At 40.4% G+C, this 23,412-nt stretch overlaps 2 pseudogenes; both read right to left on the minus strand.

Annotated features, from left to right (window-relative positions):
- Positions 1-2,058: 2,058 nt before the first annotated feature.
- LOC105731152 (histone acetyltransferase KAT2B-like) lies at positions 2,059-4,118 on the minus strand (annotated as a pseudogene).
- A 533-nt stretch (positions 4,119-4,651) lies between these two features.
- Positions 4,652-22,150, minus strand: LOC105731153 (A-kinase anchor protein 3-like; annotated as a pseudogene).
- Between the last annotated feature and the right edge of the window lie 1,262 nt (positions 22,151-23,412).

Here is a 23,412-nt window from a genome sequence, read left to right on the forward strand (position 1 = left end):
AAGCTTTTAAAAATATAATTTAAAACTATTTTGTACCAGTACAATATATTAACTTTACAAATGTAAAATTTTATCAGCTGTTAAAGCATTTGCAAAAACCACACATTCTACTCCAGCTTTATTGCACAATATCTATAAGAAAATATTAATTTTTAAATTAGAAAACATAAAAATGCTTTCAATATAGAAGAGACAATCTGATTTTAAAGACAACACTCTATAAGAATGTCTACTCAGAAAATAACAGACTTTCACAGGATACCAGGCTGGATCGATGCTTCGGCAAATCCAGTACAAAGCACTATTTAAAACCAGTCCAAGATACTTAATCCAAACTGTATCATCGTTCTTCATTAGAAATCTAGACACCACTCATGGTGGTTTCTTACATTTTAAAAAGCTGAGGCATTTTCAGTGTGAGCATTCTGAATATCTCTTACATGTCAAAAACAATACTTCTAACTCAATAGCCATTTGCAGGGTTCTTTTCCCTTAATGCAGATTATCACTGGCAACTGTTTTTAATGATTATTCATGACCATTTTATTTATGCTGATAGAAAACATCAAGTTAAATATGCTTTTAAAACCTTGTCCTTTACAAAAATCAATTTATAAATTTGCATCATAAAAATTAGTGTTGAGACCATCAAGATGGCCTTCATTGCCGGGGGCGGTGGCTCACGCCTGTAATCCCAGCACTTTGGGAGGCCAAGGCGGGTGGATCACGAGGTCAAGAGATCGAGACCATACTGATCAACATGGTGAAACCCCGTCTCTACTAAAGATACAAAAAATTAGCTGGGCATGGTGGCACGTGCCTGTAGTCCCAGCTACTCGGGAGGCTGAGGCAGGAGAATTGCCTGAACCCAGGAGGCGGAGGTTGCAGTGAGCCGAGATCGCACCATTGCACTCCAGCCTGGGTAACAAGAGCGAAACTCCGTCTCAAAAAAAAAAAAAAAAAAAAAGATGGCCTTCATTTATATGGTTGTATATGAGATGGTTTTTCCCAGAGTTGGGATGGCAGATGTCCCACTTTTCTATGTAGCGTAATCAGGAAATAAATCCAAGCACTAAACTGGACTCCCAAGACAGATTAATAAGGTTGCATGATGGCTTTTAGGGGGTTATGACCCTGGACCCATATACTAATGTAGGTGTTAAAATACTGACAGCAAACCTTGGTGGGAATTTAATTTATCTCAGACAATAAACATAATCTGGAGATACAAAAAGGAAAATATTCATATACATATTATCAGGGTGGCAGTGTGTATCACAGAAAAGAAAAAAAATTCTTTATTAGAATGAGGATTCACCAGATTGATACATATATAGACCACACATCTTTTCCTATTAAAGCATGTTGATTCAATCTCTTGTGTTTTCAAGTTTATGCCTTTGTGGACAGGGAAATTATCTTTTGGAACTTATGGCCTGCATAAGGAAAGTCAAAATATGATATTACACATTTGTGTAGAGAAAATAATTATCAAAATAGTGGTTATGTACTAACAAGTTTGTTGTAGGTAGGCAGAATTATCAAAAACCTAGATGCTTATTTAAAAAGTTTACATTATTTAGAGTTTCTTCCTTAGGAATCAAAGCAGTTGATTTCCTGGAATTGCATTTTTCAGAACTGCTCAAAGCACCTCATCTAGATGAGTGTTTTTAAATATATATATAAAAAGTCTACAATGAGACTTCAGACATCACATATTTCACCTCTTACAGGCTTTTTTAAAAATCACGTATCCCTTCCTTAAAGTCCTTCAGAATAAAATAAAAATAAACTCTCACATTCCATTAGAAAAACATGGAAACATTCACGGTCTGAAAATTTTATGGATTTCCCCAAATTTTGCTACAATGTGCAATTTCCTCACATACAGGTTTTGAGGAAACCCCTAATCATCTATCATGGAGTAGTCAGCTAATGGACATGCCACAGAAAATGTACATTAATAGTAGTAAATAGATTAAAATCTATTCCATAAAATAAAAATGTTCTATGACTTCAATTTAAATACATGTCTGAAAAGCTAAAAGGAGGTTTTTGTTTGTTTTTCAAAAGTGCTAATTATTACATTTACAAGTCTCTTCAACACATTATGTCCAATTCTTTGTAAAAAACTAAACCACCTTGCTTTAGGCACACTGCTTGATGAGTTTCTAAAAAGCAGAGGGGGAAAAAAATCACTTGTCAATTAATCCAGCTTCCTTAATTTTACTGAAGAAGAATTTCTCCAGGATATTGGCACATTTGTAGTATTCACTCTTGGGGGTTGTACTCTTTGCGATTGGTAAAGACTCGCTGTAAGTCTGCCATGAATAATTTCTTGGACACGTAGTACCTATTCTTGAGGCGTTCACTCATGGTTTTCAGATCCACGGGGAACCTTATAACTTCATAATATCCTGGAGCTTCTGTTCTCTTCACAGTTTCCATGAAGGGCCAAGCGCTTTGATGGCTCTTCAGCTGCTGGAGGATGCTCTTGAGTGTGCTATAAATATAAAGCTGGTCAGGGTCTTTGGGCTCTTTACTTTTCTCTTTTCCACTCGGTTTCCAGCCTGTCTCTCTAATTCCTGGAATGCTTTCTATAGGAATCTGTTGAACTCCATCTTTAAAACATATAAGTCCAGGGTAAATTTTTCGAATCTGTGCCTGTTTTCTTTCAATCAGCTTTTTAATTATCTCCTTCTGTTTTTTAATGATGACAGAAAATTCTGTATATGGAATCCGTGGATTTAGCTCACATCCCATTAAAGTGGCTCCTTCATGATCCTTGATATAGCCAACATATTTGGTTTTAGGTATTTTAATTTATTTGGAGAAGCCCTGTTTATCTTAAAGTATCCAATTGCATATTCATCTGCATATGTGAGGAAGTTCAGGATGTCATGTTTTATGTGATATTCTTTTAAATGATTCATCAGGTGTGTTCCATAGCCCTTGACTTGCTCATTTGAGGTTACAGCACAGAAGACAATCTCTGTGAATCCTCGAGATGGAAACATACGGAAACAGACACCACCACCAACACGGCCATCTTTAATTAAAGCAAGGGTTTTGTGTTTCGGGTCAAAGACTAGCCGTGTGATGTATTCTTTTGGCATTCGGGGCAGCTGGTGAGAGAAAACGTTCTGTAGGCCGACCAACCACATCAGGATCTTCTTGTTTGGTTTCTGGTTGAGGGAATTGCCAACCACGTGGAATTCAGTTACACCCCTGCGCTCTTCCAACCTTGCCGCCTCATCCCTGGCCGAATGTGCTGACAGAAAATTGGTCTCTGGTCCAAGCATTGCTGCAGGGTCCGTGATGGTAGACATAACCTCGTTGATTAATTCCATCGGAATATCCCCCATAACTCGGGGTTTCTTGGCCTCCTCCAGCATATGAGAATCAGTCATTTTCGTCTTTTCTCCTGGGTTTGCCTCAAGTCCAGAAGAGGCTTTGCAGGCAGGACTGCTGCTCCCTGCATTTGGCGGCTCAAGGGAAGATGAGGTTGAATTGTATGAAATTGTCCCAGCCACAGGAGGTGGACTGATAACTGTTTGGCTGCCTAGCTGGCTGGTTCTGGAAGAGGCCGAGAGAAAATCCTGATCCCAGATGGGAGAGTTTTGGCTATAAACTTCTTCTAACATGGACAGAAATTTTGGGAAATGGGTGAGGATTAGAGTTCGTTTTTCGAGAGGCAGATTATCATTTTCTTGTCTTGCTTGTTCCAGGAGTTGTCGTCTCATAACGGTGAAGACTGAGCGAAGCACTGTTCTCCCAAACACCTGTGTGGTTTCCTACCGAGGTAGACTGTCGCAGAACATGGAACCCTGCAGTAACACAGCCACCTTGTGTAGTTCTCTTTGTATCCAGAAATATCATCATTGGGAGATCGCAGTCTTCGTTGAGATGGTGCCTCCAGATGCCAATAGTTGATGCGGTTTAGGAACATTTTTGCCAGCTCAACTATTGTCTGCCTTTCTTTTGCGGGCAGGTGACTAAATTTGTACTGTACGAAGTTATTCACACCTTGTTCAATGCTAGGTTTTTCAAATGGGGGTTTCTTTTCCAAAGAGCCTTCAACCACAGGTTTTTCTCTTTGTAAAATAGACTTTCTCAAGAGCTTATTCTCTTTGTAAAATAGACTTTCTCAAGAGCTTAAATAGGTAGAAATAAACTTGTTTGGTATCTGCATCTTCTTCCTTGTGGACACAGGTAAAGAGAGATTCCACATCCGACACTATTCCCAGGAGTCTGTTCACATTCTCCAGGTGGGAAACATGAGCAGCTAGGGCATGGCTACAGCCCCGACAGGATTCCGTTAGACTGACAAATACTTGCTGCAGATCGGCTCTGGGGGGCGTGGATGAGGGGTTGGGGTTTTTCCAGCCGTTACATTCACAAGACTCTTCGGCCTTGCAGGCGGAGTACACTCCGAGTTTCTGCAGTTTCTTGGCCCGTGGAGCGGAGCGTAGTTGCGTCTTCTTCACGGCCATTCGGGCCGAGCCACCGCCTCCCGGTCCTTCGGCCGTGCCCGCTGCAGCCACTGCCGTAGCCGGATCGCAGGCTACGGGGAGCTGTGGAAGTGAGAAAGAAGGGTGGGGATAAGGGCCGGGCCCGCTGTCGGAAGAGGGGAAAGCAGCGGGGTTGCTGATCACAGGTTCACCATCAGCCAGTCCAGCAGCTGCAATGGCGTGATATTTCCCAGTGCCTCATTCAGCTGGCGCTTCTTTTCATAGCGCAGCACTAACTGCAGAACCTCACCCACGCTTCATCCTTTGTCCACAGCAGCAGCCGAGAGCTGACGTAGCTGTGAAAGGAAAGAAAATACTAGTAGAGAGGCACAGCATCCCATGGCAGGCCAGATGGAGCCTGCCAAGTCTAGAGCAGGGAGGCCAGGCAGACCTTGGGAAACTGCAACACAGACTTTAAAGTCTGCTGGCCTGTTTACCAGAAGGAGGTTGGTGACAACATTTTTAATTTAAAGAAGAGATGTTAACACCCACCTGCCCATGATGTTGCTCTCTAAGAATTCTAAGGTTCTAAGTTCACCTTAATATCATAAAAGTCTCCGTCATTGTCCTAAGACCAAAAGGACAAGACAGAAAATATACAGTGGGCAAATGTGGATGCTGCTTTCCACGCCCCATAGACCACAGAACCCTAAAATGTTAGAGCAAAAGGGTACCTCAGAGATCAATTCAATCCTCATGAAATGTTTCCCAGAGAAGTAAAGAGACTTGTCAGAGATACACTGCTAGTAATTAGCAGAACCAAAATTCACTGCAGGTATCAGATCCTATCTTTAGCTCTTTTTCCAAGAATAACATGAGAAAAGTTAGTTAAGGAACCATTCTAATATAAACACAGTGTGCTGTCATTTATCTGGAATCCTAAGCGCAACAAACTATCTCAAGTAACCAGATTTTTATTGTGTTCATTTTGCTCTTGACTTTTTACAACAAAGGGCAGGCAAATAGACAGAATATTGAGAGCCTCTTCAGAAAGAGAAATGTCCATGTGAGAAACTGAAATAGAAGAACCAAATGGGAAATTTTAGAACTAAAAATTACATATAAAATGTAAAATAAAAACTTAACAGGTGGGCAGAATGTAAATGAGAGGAAAGTCAGTAAACTTGAAGGTAGATCAATAGAAATTATCCACGCTTAACAACGTAAGAGGCTGATTACACTTATTTCCAAAAAACATTTAAAAAATAAATAGAGCCCGGCCGGGCGCGGTGGCTCAAGCCTGTAATCCCAGCACTTTGGGAGGCCGAGGCGGGTGGATCACGAGGTCAAGAGATCGAGACCATCCTGGTCAACATGGTGAAACCCCGTCTCTACTAATACAGAAAAATTAGCTGGGCATGGTGGCGCGTGCCTGTAATCCCAGCTACTCAGGAGGCTGAGGCAGGAGAATTGCCTGAACCCAGGAGACGGAGGTTGCGGTGAGCCGAGATCGCGCCATTGCACTCCAGCCTGGGTAACAAGAGCGAAACTCCGTCTCAAAAAAAAAAATAAATAAAAAATAAAAAATAAAAAATAAATAAATAAATAAATAAATAGAGCCCAAGGATTTGTGGGCAATATAAAAGGCTTTGACATTTATATTAGAATACCAAGGGAGAAAAGTGATGATGCAAAAAATATTTGAAGAAATAATGGATGAAACTATTCCTAATTTGCCAAAATGTTTTGAACCTATAGATTCAAGAATCTCAGGGTACCTAAAATAAAACAAACCCAAACCCAAAGAAATTAACTCCAAGACCTACCATAACCAAATGGCTGAAAATTAAAGAAAATTGAAAAAAGTCTCAAAAGCATCCAGAGAAAACCATTTACAGGGGAACTACAAGTCAAGTGATAGCCAATTTCTCATCAGAAACCACAGAGAGCAGAAGAAAGCAGCACGTCTTTTAAATGCTAACAGAAAAACACCCTGCCACATTAGAATTCTATATCCAGCAGAAATTATAACTCAAGAATGAAAGTCAAATAAAAACATCGTCAGAATAAATAAAACTAAGAGAATGCATTGCCAGAAAATGTGTTCCAAAAGAATTGTTAAAGGAAGTTCTTCAGAGAGAAGGGCAACGATATCAGAAGGAAACTGGGAACATTAAGAATGAATGAAGAACAATAAAAACAGTAAAACTCTCAGCATAAATAGTAGGCTACTCTCTTAAGTTCTTTAAAATATGTTTTAAGGGGGACACAGTGGCTCACGCCTATAATCCCAGCACTTTGGGAGGCTGAGGCAGGAGTATCACCTGAGGTCAGCAGTTCGAGACCAGCCTGGCCAACATGGCAAAACCCGGTCTCTACTAAAAATACAAAAATTAGCTGGGCATCATGGCACATGCCTGTAATCCCAGCTACTTGGGAGGCTGAAGGAGGAGAATCACTTGAACCTGGGAGATGGAAGTTGCAATGAGCTGAGATCATGCCACTGCACTACGGCCTGGGCAACAGAGTGAGACTCTGTCTCAAAAAATAAAAGTTTTAAGGTTGAAAGCAAAAGTAACATTGAAGGTTTTTTCAGAGTATGTAAATTAAATACATAAAGCAACTCAACTGTAAAGGGAGAAGGGTAAAAGAACCTATATGGTAGTAATATTTCTACATTCCAGCTTAAGTGGTAAACTACTGATGCTACATGGACTCTGAGAGGTTAGTATATATATTGTAATCCCTAGATTAACCACTAAAAAAACTACAGAAGAAGATATAGTCAAAAATGCAATAGATAAATTAAAATGGAATACTAAAACTTGTTCAAATAGTCCAAGAGAAGGCAGCAAAGGGAGAACAGGAAGAAAAAACAGAGAAAAGAAACAAATAATAAAATAGTAAGCTTAAATCCAAACATATCCACAAACTGGGCTAAATGTAAATGATCTAAACATATCAAATGTCAGAATGGACAAAAAATATAACCCAAGTGTATGCTGCCTACCAAAAAAACTCAATTAAATATAATAAGTTAAAATTATCAAAAAAGATGTACCATGAAAACACCAATCAAAAGAAGACTCGAATCTAACTAACACTTATGGTCAATAGGACTTTTTAAATAAAGGAGATGGATAATTCAGAGGGGCCAGATACCCACTGGTCTTTTCAACAAATGGTGGTGAGATAACCTTCATATCTACATGCAAAATATTGAATTTGAACTCCTACCTCACAAAAATTAACTCAAAGAAGATCATAGACCTAAATATAAGAGCTAAAAATTATCAAACATGTAGACAAAAACAAGGGGAAAATCTTCCTGGCCTTGCATAGGTTAAGGTTTCTAACTCTCAGCACTCCTGGCCTTCTGGGTCTGTCGTGGGGCTATTTTGCTCGATGCAGGTTGTTTAGCAGTATCCTTGGCGCTACTACTTGATTCCAATGGTAACCCTTTCTCTGTTGGGACAGGCAAGTATGTCTCCAGACGTTGCCAAATGTACCCTGGGGGGGCAAAATTGCTCCTGGTTGAGAACCACTGGGTAGGCAAAGATTTATTAGTTATGACACTAAAATCACAAGAGATAAAAGCAAAACATGATAAACTAGACTTCACTTAGCTCTTCAAAAGACTGTTAAATAAAAAGCCACAAACTGACAGAAAATATTTGCAAATTATATATCAGATAAAGGACTTGTATCCAGAACATATAAAGAGCTATTATAGTTCTAACCAAGAAGAAAACTATCTAACCAAATTATGTGCAAAAGAATTGCACAGATATCTCACCAAAGAATATATATCAATGGCTAATGAGCACTTAATAGAATAATATGCTCAATAATTTTTATCATTTTAATGTATGTATGCCAAATGAAATCCACAATGATATACCACTATAATTATTATAATAAATGAAAGAATAACGTTGCTCAGGATGTGGAGAAACTGAAACCTGCATAAATTACTGGTGAAAATGTAAAATGGTACAGCCACTTCAGGAAATAGTTTGGCAATTTCTTAAGAAATTACACTTGGGTTGAGCGTGGTGGCTCACACTTGTAATCCCAACACTTTGGGAGGCCGAGGCAGGCGGATCACAAGATCAAGAGACTGAGATCATCTTGGCCAACATGGTGAAACCCCATCTTTACTTAAAATACAAAAAAAAAAAAATTAGCTGGGTGTGTTGGCGGATGCCTGTAGTCCCAGCTGCTCAGGAGACTGAGGCAGGAGAATTGCTTGAACTTGGGAGGCAGAGATTGTAGTGGGCCAAGATCGCACCACTGCACTCCAGCCTGGCAACAGAGCGAGATTCTGTCTCAAAAAAAAAAGAAAGAAATTACACTTAACCAGTCAGGCGTGGTGGCTCACGCTTGTATTTCCGGCACTTTGGGAGGCTGAGGTGGTCAGATCACTTGAGCCCAGGAATTTGAGACCAGCCTGGGCAATGTGACAAGGCACTGTTTCTACAAAAACATACAACAATTAGCTGGGCATGATGTGGTGGGGGAGTGCCTGTAATCCCAGCTACTTGGGAGGCTGAGGTGGGAGGATCACTGAAGGCTGGGGAGTTTGAGGCTGCAGTGAGCTGTGATTGAGGTGGCAGTGAGCTGTGATTATGCCACTGCATTCCAGCACCTGGGCAAGAGAGGAAGACCCTGTCTAAAGAAAGAAAGAAAAATAAATTACACTCATTGAATTACACTTATTTTAAGATGCTGCAATTCCACTCCTCATCATCCACCTAAGAGAGATGAAAATATATAACCACACAGACTTGTATGTGAATGCTCATAGTGGCATTACTCGTAACAGCAAAAATGGAAACCATCTAGATACCATCTAAATATCTATTAGCTGATATATGGACAAACAAAATGTAGTATAGCTACATAATGAAGTACTATCCAGCAAGAAAAAGAAATAAACTACTGATACATGCTACAACAGAGATGAACCTCAAAAATATTACACTAAGTGTAAGGAGCCTGATGTAAAAGACCACATACTTTATGGTTCCATTACATAAAATGTCAAGGAAAGGCGAATTTATAATGATAGAAAGGTTAATGGTTGCACACAGTTGGGGGATGAAAACTGGAAAGTATAAACAACTAAGAATAGCCTAGAAAATTCTGAGGTAGAAAAATAAGGAGTTTCCAGTCCTATCAAATATTCAAAAATATTATAGAATTACAGTAAGTAAAACAGTATGCTGTTGGTACAAGAGTAGATGGATGATTCAGTGGCACAGAGTAGAAACTTTAGAAGATGAATAGAAAATAAAAAGAAATTGTAACCCTGATTGGAGGATCCAAGATGGCCAGTTAGGAGCAGCTCAGGATTGCAGCTCCCAGTGAAAGCGCAGAGGGTGAGTGGACGCCACGTTTCCAGATGGATTTTTATTGCCCACAGACCAGGAGATTCCCAGGCGGAGGAGCCCCACAGGTCACCAGCGTGGCTGTTTTGGCCGGTGTGGCTGTTTTGCCGGCGCCCCAGCACGGCAGTTCCCGGTGCAGAGTAAACGGGACTGGGTCCCCTTCTAGCTGGCGAGGGGAGCTCCGGGAAGGTAGAGTCATTCATTCATCTGATTTAAAAAAAGGGAACTGAAACAGGGAGCCAGGCCAGGGGATTCCCAGGAAAAAAAGTGCCACAAATCTCAGCACCGCTGTTTCAGCCGGCTCAGTGGGTTGCTGCACGGGGAATCACACAGATCCCGGCGCCTTTTCAACAGGCGACTGGAACACCTGGGAGAGAGTCGACCGTTCAACTAAAAAAAAAAGGCTCTGAGGTAGGGAGCCAGGGATCAGGCTCGGCTGGTCCCACCCCCACAAAAAAAAAATAGCAATTGGAAGCACTCTGGGTTGAGAGTTTCACAGCAAGCACAGCTGAACCCGGGATGGTCCAGCTCTGTGGGGGAGGGGCATCCACCATTACCGAGGCACTCCACCACTACGGAGGTAGTCCGCCATTGCTGAGGCAGCCCGCTGTTGCCGAGGCAACCCACCATTACAGAGAGAGTCCATCATTACAGAGGCGGGCCACCATTGCCGAGGCAGTTCTAACTACACCCATATAAACAGGACAGCAGGGAAGTTCACACGGCAGCTGGGCGGAGCCCACAGCAGCTCAGCAAAGCCTCTGTAGGCAGACAGTGACTAGGCTGCCTCCTTGCTGGGCAGGGCAGCCCTGAAAAAAAAAAAAAGGCAGCAGCACAACGGAAACTCATAAGTAAAGCCCTAAGTCCCCAGGACAGAACACCTGGGAAAAAAAAGGGGTTTATGAGTTCTACTGCAGCAGACTTAAATGTACCTGCCCAGCAGCTCTGAATGAACAACAGAGCTCACAGCTCAGCACTTGAGCTCCTATAAAGGACAGAATGTCTCCTCAAGCAGCTCCCTGACCCCCATATATCCAAAGAGTCACCTCATAAAGGAGAGCTCAGACTGACATTTGGCGGGTATCCTTCTGGGACAAAGATAGCAGAAGAAGAAACTGGTAGCAACCCTTACTGTTCTGCAGCTGCTGCAGGTGATCCCCAGGCAAGCAGGGCCTGGAGTGGACCTCAGCGGTCCTACAGCAGAGGGGCCAGACTGTTAGAAGGAAAACTAAGAAACAGAAATAACTTCATCATCAACAAACCAGACGTCCACTCAGAGACCCAATCTGAAAGTCAGCAACTACAAAGATGACAGGTGGATAAATCCACAAAGATGGGAAGAAACCAGTGCAAAAAGAATGACAACACCCGAAACCAGAACGCCTCTCCTACAATGGATCACAACTCGTCACCAGCAAGGGAACAAGGCTGGATGGAGAATGAGTGTGATGAAATGACAGAATCAGGCTTCAGAAGGTGGGTAATAAGAAACTTCTGTGAGCTAAAAGAACATGTTCTAACCCAATGCGAAGAAACTAAGAACGTTGAAAAAAGATTTGATGAAATGCTAATGAGAATGGACAACTTAGAGAGGAATATAAGTGAATTGACGGAGCTGAAAAACACAACACGAGAACTTCGCAAAGCATGCATAAGTTTCAACAGCCGAATTGACCAAACAGAAGAAAGGATATCAGAGGTCGAAGATCAACTCAATGAAATAAAACGAGAGGCAAGATTAGAGAAAAAAGGGTAAAAAGGAATGAACAAAGTCTCCAAGAAATATGGGACTATGTGAAAAGACCTAATCTACGTTTGATAGGTGTACCTGAATGTGATGAAGAGAATGCATCCAAGCTGGAAAATACTTTTCAGGATATTATCCAGGAAAACTTCCCCAACCTAGCAAGGCAGGCCAATATTCAAGTCCAGGTAATACAGAGAACACCACAAAGATATTACTCAAAAAGAGCAACCCCAAGGCACATAATCATCAGATTCACCAGGGTTGAAATGAAGGAGAAAATGATAAGGGCAGCCAGAGAGAAAGGTCGGGTTACCCACAAAGGGAAGCCCATCAGACTCACAGCAGAAACCCTACAAGCCAGAAGAGAGTGGGGGCCAATATTTAACATCCTTAAAGAAAAGAACTTTCAACCCAGAATTTCATATCCAGCCAAACTAAGCTTCATAAGTGAAGGTAAAATAAAATCCTTTGTGAACAAGCAAGTACTCAGAGATTTCATCACCACCAGTCTTGCTTTACAAGAGCTCCTGAAAGAGGCACTTCACATAGAAAGGAACAACCAGTACCAGTCACTCCAAAAACATACCAAATGGTAAAGAGCATCAACACAATGAAGAATCTGCATCAACTAATGGGCAAAACAGCCAGCTAGCATCAAAATGGCAGTATCAAATTCACACATAACAATATTAACCCTAAATTTAAATGGACTAAATGCCCCAATCAAAAGACACAGACTGGCAAATTGGATAAAAAGCCAAAATCCATCGGTGTGCTGTATCCAGGAAACCCATCTCACATGCAAGGATACACAAAGGCTCAAAATAAAGGGATGGAGGAAGACTTACCAAGCAAATGGAGAGCAAAAAAAAAGCAGGAGTTGCAATTCTCATCTCTGATAAAATAGACTTTAAAGCAACAAAGATCAAAGAGACAAGGACATTACATAATGGTAAAAGGATCAATGCAACAAGAAGAGCTAACGATCCTAAATATATATGCACCCAATACAGAAGCACCCAGATACATAAGGCAAATTCTTAATAATTTACAAAGAGACTTAGACTCCCACACAGTAATAGTGGGAGACTTTAACACCCCATTGTCAATATTAGACAGATCGACCAGACAGAAAATTAACAAGGATATCCAGGACTTGAACTCAGACCTGGACCAAGCAAACCTAATAGACATTAACAGAACTCTCCACCCCAAATCCACAGAATATACATTCTTCTTAGCACCACATCACACCTACTCTAAAATTGACCACATAATTGGAAGTAAATCCCTCCTCAGCAAATGCAAAAGAACGGAAATCATAACAAACAGTCTCTCAGACCACAGTGCAATCAAGTTAAAACTCAGAATTCAGAAAATAACTCAGAACCACACAGCTTCATGGAAACTGAACAACTGGCTCTTGAATGTTTACTGGATAAACAATGAAATGAAGGCAGAAATAAAGATGTTCTTCAAAACCAACGAGAACGAAGACACAACATACCAGAATCCCTGGGACACATTTAAAGCAGTCTCTAGAGGAAAATATATAGCAATAAGTGCCCACATGAGAAGCGAGGAGAGATCTAAAATTGACATCCTATTGTCAAAATTGAAAGAGCTAGAGGAGCAAGATCAAAAAAACTCAAAATCTAGCAGAAGACAAGAAATAACTAAGATCAGAGCAGAACTGAAGGAGATAGAGACACAAAAAACCCTTCAAAAAATCAATAAATCCAGGAGCTGATTTTTCGAAAAGATCAACAAAATAGACCACTAGCCAGATTAATAAAAAAGAAAAGAGAGAATAACCAAATAGATGCAATAAAAAATGATAAAAGGGATATCGTCACAGATTCCACAGAAATTCAAACCATCATCAGAGATTATTACAGACAACTCTATGCACATAAACTAGAAAACCTGGAAGAAATGGATAAATTCCTGGACACTTGCCTCCTCCCAAGCCTAAACCAGGAAGAAGTCAAAACCCTGAATAGACCAATAACAAGGTCTGAAGTCAAGGCAGCAATTAAGAGCCTACCACCCAAAAAAAGCCCAGGTCCAGATGGGTTCACAGCCGAATTCTACCAGACATACAAAGAGGAGCTGGTACCATTCCTTCTGAAACTATTCCAAATAATCCAAAAAGAGGGAATCCTTCCCAAATCATTTTATGAGACCAACATCATCTTAATTCCAAAACTGGGCAGTGATGCAACAAGAAAAGAAAACTTCAGGCCAATATCCATGATGAACATAGATACAAAATTCTTCGATAAAACACTGGCAAACAGAATGCAACAGCACATCAAAAAGCTTATTCATCATGATCAAGTAGGCTTCATCCCGGAGATGCAAGACTGGCTCAACATAGGCAAGTCTATAAATGTAATCCATCACATAAATAGAACCAAAGACAAAAACCACATGATTATCTCAAGAGACGCAGAGAAGACCTTCAACAAAACTAAACAGCCCTTTATGCTAAAAACCCTCAATAAACTAGGTATCAATGGAACATATCACAAAATAATAAAAGCTATTTATGACAAACTCACAGCCAATATCCTACTGAATGGGCAAAAACTGGAGCATTCCCTTTGAAATCTGGCACAAGACAAGGATGCCCTCTCTCACAACTCCTATTCAATATAGTATTGGAAGTTCTAGCGAGAGTAATCAGGCAAGAAAAAGAAATAAAGGATATTCAGTTAGGAAAAGAGGAAGTCAAATTGTCTTTATTTGCAGGTGACATGATTGTATATTTAGAAGACCCCATCGTCTCAGCCCAAAATCTCCTTAAACTGATAAGCAACTTCAGCAAAGTCTCAGGATACAAAATCAATGTGCAGAAATCACAAGCATTTCTATACACCAATAACAGACAAACAGAGAGCCAAATCAGAAGTGAACTCCCATTCACAATTGCTACAAACAGAACAAAATACCTAGGAATACAACTAACAAAGGATGTAAAGGACCTCTTCAAGGAGAACTATAAACCACTGCTCAATGAAATAAGAGAGGACACAAACAGAAAAACATTCCATGCTCGTGGTTGGGAAGAATCAACATCTTGAAAATGGCCATACTGCCTAAGGTAATTTATAGATTCCACACTATCCCCATCAAACAACCAATGACCTTCTTCACAGAACTGGAAAAAACCACTTCAAACTTTGTATGGAACCAAAAGAGAGCCTGCATAGCCCAAACAATCCTAAGCAAAAAGAACAAAGCTGGAGGCATCATGCTGCCTGATTTCAAACTATATTAGAAAGGCCACAGTAATCAAAACAGCATGGTACTGGTACCAAAACAGAGATACAGACCAATGGAACAGAACAGAGGCCTCAGAAGCAGCACCACACATCTACAATCATCTGATCTTTGACAAACCTGAGAAAAACAAGCAATGTTTATTTTATTAAAAGGATTTTAATATTAATAAAATTTTATTTTATTAAAAGTATTTAAAAAGGAATTTTAATTTTAGTAAACGGATTTCCTGTTTAATAAATGCTGTTGGGAAAACTAGCTAGCAATGTGCAATGTGCAGAAAGCAGAAACTGGACCCCTTCCTGACACTTTACACTAAAATTAACTCCAGAGGGATTAAAGATCTAAACATAAGACCTAACACCATAAAAACCCTAGAAGAAAATCTAGGCAAAACCATTCAGGGCATAGGCGTAGGCAAGGACTTCATGACTAAAACACCAAAAGCAATGGCAACAAAAGCCAAAATAGATAAATGGGATCTAATTAAACTTCAGAGCTTCTGTTCAGCAAAGGAAACAATTAGAGCAAACCAACAACCAACAGAATGGGAAAAAACTTTTGCAATCTACCCGTCTGACAAAGGGCTAATATCCAGAACCTGCAAAGAACTAAAACAGAGTTACAAGAAACAAACAAACAAACCCATCCAAAAGTGGGCAAAGGATATGAACAGACACTTTTCAAAAGAAGACATACATGAGGCCAACAAACATATGAAAAAATGTTCATCATCACCGGTCATTAGAGAAATGCAAATCAAAACCACATTGACATACCATCTTACACCAGTTAGAATGGTGTGATCATTAAAAAATCCGGAGACAACAGATGCTAGAGAGGATGTGGAGAAATAGGAACACGTTTACACTGTTGGTGGGAGTGCAAATTAATGCAACCATTGTGGAAGACAGTGTGGCATTTCCTCAAAGACCTAGAAATAGAAATACCATTTGACCCAGCAATCCCATTACTGGGTATATACCCAAAGAATTATAAATTGTTCTATAATAAAGACACATGAACATGTATGTTCATTGTGGCACTGTTTACAATAGCAAAGACCTGGAACCTACCAAATGTCCATCAACTATAGGCTGGATAATGAAAATGTGGCACATATACACCATGGAATACTACGCAGCCATAAAAAATGATGAGTTCGTGCCCTTCATAGGGACATGGATGAATCTGGAAACCATCATTCTCAGCAAACTGACACAAGAACAGAAAACCAAACACCACATGTTCTCACTTATAGGCGGGTGTTGAAACAATTAGAACACGTGGACACAGGAGGGGAGCATCACACACTGCGGTCAGTTGGTGGGGGCTAGGGGAGGGACAGTGGAGGGTAGGGAGGGTGGGGAGGGATAACGAGGTGAGAAATGCCAGATATAGGTGATGGGGTGATGAAGGCAGCAAACCACCTTGCCATGTATGTACCTATGCAACAATCCTGCATGATCTACACTTGTACCCCAGAACCTAAAGTACAATTTAAAAAAAACAAAGAACACAACCATTTCCTTTGCAGGAACATGGATGCAGCTGGAGACCATTGCCCTTGGCAAACTAACTGAGGAGCAGAAAACCAAATAACCGCATGTTATCAGAAGTGGGAGTTAAATGATGAGAACACATGGAAACAAAGAGGGAAACCATGGATACTTGAGAGTGGAGGGTGAGAGGAAGAAGACGATCAGAAAAAAATAACTATTGGGTTGGTACTAGGCTTACCTGGTATCTGGGTGACAAAATAATCTGTACGACAAACCCCTGTGACACATTTGCCTATATAACAAAACAGCACATGTACCCCTGAACCCAAAATAAAAGTTTAAAAAAAGTGGGAAGTTATGACCAAGTTATCCACAGAAGAGGAAATTCAAATGGCCTTAAATATATGCAAAGATGCTCACCCTCACTCCTAATAAGACAAAAAAAGTAAAGCAGTTTGGCAAATTAAAGATTTTAGCATGTGCTGCTGGTTAAAGTGTGGGGAAATAGTCCTCTCATACTGTTTAAACAGGTGTGTAAGGCTGGGCATGGTGGCTCACGTCTGTAATCCCAGCATTTTGGGAGGCCAAGGCGGGAGGATCACCTAAGGTCAGGAGTTCAAGACCTGCCTGGCCAAAATGATGAAACCCGTCTCTACTACAAATACAAAAAATAGCCAGGCGGTCGGGCGCAGTGGCTCACGCCTGTAATCCCAGCACTTTGGGAGGCTGAGGCGGGTGGATCACGAGGTCAAGAGATCGAGACCATCCTGGTCAACATGGTGAAACCTCGTCTCTACTAAAGATACAAAAAATTAGCTGGGCATGGTGGCGTGTGCCTGTAATCCCAGCTACTCAGGAGGCTGAGGCAGGAGAATTGCTTGAACCCAGGAGGCAGAGGTTGCGGTGAGCCGAGATCATGCCATTGCACTCCAGCCTGGGTAACAAGAGCAAAACTCCGTCTCAAAAAAAAAAAAAAAAAAAAAAAATAGCCAGGCATGATAACACATGCCTGTAATCCCAGCTACTAGGGAGACAAGCAGGAGAATCGCTTGAACCCAGGAGGCGGAAGTTGCAGCGAGCCAAGATCGTGCCATTGTACTCCAACCTGGGTGTCACAGAGACTCTGACTCAAAAAAAAAAAAAAAAAGGTGTGTAAATTGGTACAAATTCTCTGGAAGGCAATTTGGAAACATGTATCAAATTATACAAATAATATTCTCAGTAACCTTGAAATTCCTTTCCTAGCACATATATAGCACATATGAATACCTGTAAATCTAAATATACAAAATTATGTATATTCAAGGATATTCACTATATTATTGCTTGCAGTCCAAAATAGTGGCAACAAAATATCCATTCATAGGGGAGTAGTTACATATATGAAACATATATAAAACATATATATGAAATGGTTTCATATATTATAAAATATATAATGCCACTAAAAAGTGTGGCAGCTCTATATGCTGGAGAAGAGGATATATACATATTTATTTATAATAATTTGTGACTTTGTGTGTGTGTATGTGTGTGTGTATTTCTGGAAGGATAAATAAAAAATTGATCCAAATGGTTTTTTTCTCCAGGGAAGGCAATGGGATGGACATTTAAGTGAGGAAACAACCCTTAATTTTCACTGTGCATCCTTTTGTACTTTTGAATTTTGAATTAAGCACACATATTATTTATTCAAAAATAAATACAAATGTATTTCAGGACATTGGGCTCATAGACATCCCAGTGACAGAAGGTTCAATCACCTGAATCAGTATGAGAATGTATGCATATATTAATCTCTCTGTTCTTAAAAATATACTGATATTCAGTGCATCTATTCATTAGTTGAAGTTTGAATATGCTGCTTCTTGTTCCTTCTACTCTTAAAGGCAATCAATAAAACAGATATCTTTATCTTTAGAGTAGACAAAGGGGTGTGTGTGTGTGTGTGTGTGTGTGTGTGTGTGTGTGTGTCTGTGTGGACTGCAAATCTATTGTCTTATTTTAGATACATGTTTCAATTTAAAATAATCTAAAACAAGACATTCCAATTCAGAAAAGTCTAAAACCAGAGTGTATTATGTACGTTATGTATGATGGATTTGATTTCAAAGATGGCTACAAAACAAAGGCTTTCTCACACATTATACACCTGAAGCCTATGCCTATTCATAGATTTTTTTCATCAGTTTAAATTTTCTTCAGAATATAGCCTCCCACTCCCCATCTCTGCTAATTGCTATATATTATAAAATAGTTGCCTGTTTTATGGATGGGAAACCCTGCATGGAGATAGAGCTTGCCAAGGACCCTTAAGAATATATCTAGTATTGGAAGTTCACATTGTCTTCCAGCCTGAACTTGAATGTGCACATAACTCACCTGGGTATTTTCCTAAAACAAAGATTCTGATTCAGTAGGTCTGGAGGGAAGTGTGAGATTCTGTACTTCTAAAATACTCCCAGGTAATGCCAATGTTATAGGTCCACAGACTACACTTCCAGTAGCAAGACCAAAGTCAAAGACTATACAGTTTCTTATTTAGGCTTGATATAGCCTAATCTGAATGCTCTGTAATCATGTGTCTTCCCAGTTATCAGATAAATGTAGTGACTCAGTTGCAAGCGTTGGTACCACCACTTAATTAAGCAGAGAAAGCCTCTTTTTCTATAACTTCTGATTTCTACGATGATGAATTTTGCTGAATAATTGTAGCCTCTTTTGCCACCCTTTGCTACTTAATGATTAACAGCAGTTGTTCCACTTTTCTCAATCAAGAGGAGACAGTCAAAAGCATTGAGAAAGAGAAAATGAGAGAGAGAAGAGGTTGTGGGGATGGTCTTTTTAACTCCCCCACTTCAATATGAAGCAGCAGCATCTTGGGTAAGTGTGCATGTTCTCCAGACTCAAACCCTCTCTTTAGTGAGCAGTTCTGATGCTTATTGGGCACCTTGGGTGCAGGACAAGAACTTATCATGCATGTTTACCTTTAGCAGTGATAACAGTGATAGGTTGATTTCCCATCTGCCTTATGCTTTAGTCTTACTTCTCAACGGATTCAGAACTTAGGGTAGGGGGAAGAGGGGTGTTATCAACTGAATCCTTTCAAATCCCGTATGCCACCTAGACAACCAGCTAAGACAGTAATGACACGTTTGAAAAGGTCGTAAGTTCAGACTCTTGCCTCTTCCCTAACACATCCCAGGGCTGCTTTGCAGCTTCACCTCATCCTTTGAGCAATGCTGTCCTATCCAAAACTCAGCCCAAAGCCCAGACCGTAATCTGGTTCTTTCACTAGGTCTCCTGGAGGTTCCTCATCTGTATACTCCTACTCCTAAATGCAAAAAAATAGAAAAATATCATTTATCCCCTTTTCCCTCTTTGATATGCCTTGTGTTGGGCAAAATCTAATTTTACTTCATCCGTTATCTCTGCCAAGAGGCATGATCTTCAAATCCCACTGTTCCCATTTTACCTTCCTGGTGGCTATCTTCCTATTCAGAAGGAAACCAGAACTTAGAGACCTTGTTAGATCTTAATAAGGCTTCCAAATTTCTCTGCCTTTGTTTCTTACCTTCTCCTGGATCCCTTCGTCATCACCAGCGAAATACAAAATAGGGACATTGAGCTCAGAGGCAGCTACCCATTGAAGGACGGCTTGGAGTTGCTTGCTCTGAACTGTATCTATTAGGTTGTGATTGCTGACAATCACCTTGGGTGCTGCACACCCTTCAGGGGGCTGTCCTGATACACCTCTCAGTTCATTATGGATAGCTTGATAGGCATTCTGCAGAAGAGCTTCTGCTGTCCCTGTGCCCTTGACTGGCAAACACTCATGTAAACTATCCGGGAAGGCCGATGTTAGCCTGCCGGCATCTCCAGACTTGTCATCTTCCAGCTCTGCCAAAGAAGTATCACAGGACGGGGCAATGATGAGATGCAGCTTCATCACTGAGTCCATCAGACGTTCTACCATCTGCCCATTCATGTTGCCATCTAGCTGGTTGATAACCATCTGGGTCAGCCCAGAAAAGGCACCAGGGGTCTCATCATCTTCACATGGTTTCGGGGGTGAAGAGGTTAAAGGTCTTTCACACAAGTTTATATCTTCCTTAACTAGTTGTTCCGGCACCTTGGGTTCAGAGCAATGACCACGCTTGAAAATGGTCTCACTAAATAAGTTCCGGATGAAATTGAAGAAAACACTCATTAGGGTCCTCCTTTTCTGCTTGTTCTTGGTCATCTACATTGTGAGCAGGCTTCAGGCAAGATTCATCAGGAACTACAGGAGATTTGTTGGCAGGAAAGTTGGTGGTTCCAGCAGCTTCAAGGAAGCTCTGTGCATCCCTTCCTCCCTGGGCCAGGTGATATTGAATCAGAGGTAGGGCAGATACGATCAGGTCCTTGGCCCAGGAGTCTGAATTAAACATAAAATTCTCAGGTTTCTCTGGGGGATATGGAGGAGGGCTGAGGTTGCAAATATCTTCAGGGTACTCAAAGGAAATGTCTGGTGCAGGTTTACACTGTGCGTCGGGAGCTTCACAGGCTGCATGCTGGAAACCTGGAGATTTACATTCTTTCCGATTTTTATGCCACAAAGTCAGCACCTCTTTGATAATGTGTTCACCCAGAGTTTTGGCACAAGTCTTCTCCTTCTCTGATTTGGCTTCAGAATACATTTTTTCTCTCAATTTAGCTTCAGATCTCATGGCAGAGTTCACATTTCATCTTTTAGGATCACCCATTCCTTTCATGGAGAGGAGGGAATAACTCTCAGCCTTGTCTTTGGCTTTCCTGATATGCTCAGAGACTTTCTCCGCAAACATCACATTGTATAGCTTCTCTAGCATGGCATCCATGATATCTGAGGCCTTTTGTCTTCCGTAAGAGAAGACAGTTCTTTTCACAGCCAAGACAAAGTCTGTGTTAGTTATGAGGGTCCCCGTGACACTGTAGAGGTTCCTCATGAAGGGGTCGAAATCTGAGACCACCTCTTTTGCATGCTTGTGAGTTATCTCAAAATGCAATCTCCCTGGAGTCCCCTTGATGGTAGTGGTGTAATAGTCTACAGAGAAACCTTTGTGTGGATCTCCTGAGCTGGACGTTTCCCCACCAAACAGTGATTCTCCGGACTTGAACCTAACCTCTTGGAACTCTGCTGTACTTTTCTTCAGGTCTCTGCGGAGCCAGCTGAGCACTCTGACAGGATCCGTGGAGGTGTCCTTAAAAATAGACAAGCGTTCATCTGACTATAACAAAGTAAAGACATGGGATATTCAAGACCACCTCAAAGTCCAGTTACAAATGTGGTCAGCCCTCTCAAGCTTGCTCCATCTTGGCAATAAAAGTAACTATCTATCGACTACTCACTGTGTATCAGGCATTGTTCCAAGTATTTTAAGACTATTATCTCATTTAATTATTCTCATAATAAGCCTGAGATTTAGCTCTCTTATTATCCTCATTTTACAGAGGAGGAAATTGAAGAACTGAGAGGTTAAGTTTATGACTTATTTAAAATAATACAGCTAACCATTGATGGAGCAGAAATTCCAGTCCTGGCAGTCTGACTCCACAGTCTGCGCTCTCAGCTAGTACATTATATTGCTTCTAATGACATACATCTTTAAGATCTGATAGTCTGCTAAGGATAATGGCCTCCAGCTTCATCCATGTCCCTGTAAAGGACACGATATCATTCTTTTTTATGGCTACACAGTACTCCATGGTGATATGTGCCACATTTTCTTTATCCAGTCTATCATTGATGGGCATTTAGGTTGATTCATGAACAGAAAACCAAATACCACATATTCTTACTTATAAGTGGGAGATAAATGATGAGAACACATGAACACATAGAGGGGAACAGCACACACTGGGACCTTTTGGAGAGTGGAAGTAGGGAAAAGGGAGAGGACAAGGAAAAGTGACTAATGGGTACTAGGCTTAACACCTGGGTGATTAAATAACCTGCACAACAAACCCCTGTAACACAAGCTTACCTACGTAACAAACCGCCACATGTACCCCTGAACTTAAAATAAAAGTTGAAAAAAAGATCTGATAGTCACCAGCTACATAGAAGAGTTAACATTTGAACTGAATCAGATTTTTTCTTGTTTTAATATTGTTATTTTCTATGATTTACCTGTTTTTATTTAGATTGTATTATAAGTATAGTTTCCAAAAAATGAGAAAATTCAGGGAAAATTGCGCGTAATTCATCACTTTGCCAGGCTGCACGAACACTATCTAGATATGTTAAATGGCTTCCAATGGACTAACTGACATCATTTAAGTTAATATTCTGATCTATAATTCAGGAATTAATATGTATGGGCAATTTATTAGTTTTGTGTGAATACAGATTCTTTGATGGACAGTAGCTGCGATAAGCACATGGACATGTTTATACGTTTATAAATTGTACAATCTGTATATGGGAAAAACTCTTAAACATAGGATAAAATAGTATATAAGAAAGTGTCTTATTTATTATCACATGCAAAGGATCACTGTAATTATTGGAGTTCATATGTCTGTCTGGGAATGACCACAAATATTGCCCATCTTTAAAGAACAATTTGGTATTTTTATTACCGAATGTCAAATAGTTACTAGTTATCATTTGTGAAGTACTCATAATGTTTGCCAGGCACTGTGCTAAATGTTTTACATGCACATTTTGTTTAATCCTCATATTCACCTGGTGAGATAGGTTTTACTCTTCCAGTTTCACAGGTAAGAAAACAGAGGCTTAGAGAAGTTAAACAGTTTGCCAGGCATCTCACAGCTAGTCCATGGGGGGGTTTCATATTCAAATCCAATTCTGACTCTAAAATCTGGGCTCTCTACCCCTACAATATCATGCTGTGTTTTGATTACTTGGAAAGGAACAAAAAGAAAAGCCGTTATGCTAGTTGTCTGCAGAACTGATTTAAGTGGCTTGTTACCATGTTGGAGTTAACCCTCCCAAATGGTTCTCCTAATAATAGCTATTATATGGGGTATTTTGTGCTTTAGTGGAAAACTAC

This window comes from Aotus nancymaae, unplaced genomic scaffold (assembly GCF_030222135.1).
Source record: "Aotus nancymaae isolate 86718 unplaced genomic scaffold, 86718_ANA_hifiasm-v0.15.2.pri h1tg000016l, whole genome shotgun sequence".
Classification (NCBI taxonomy): Eukaryota; Metazoa; Chordata; class Mammalia; order Primates; family Aotidae; genus Aotus; species Aotus nancymaae.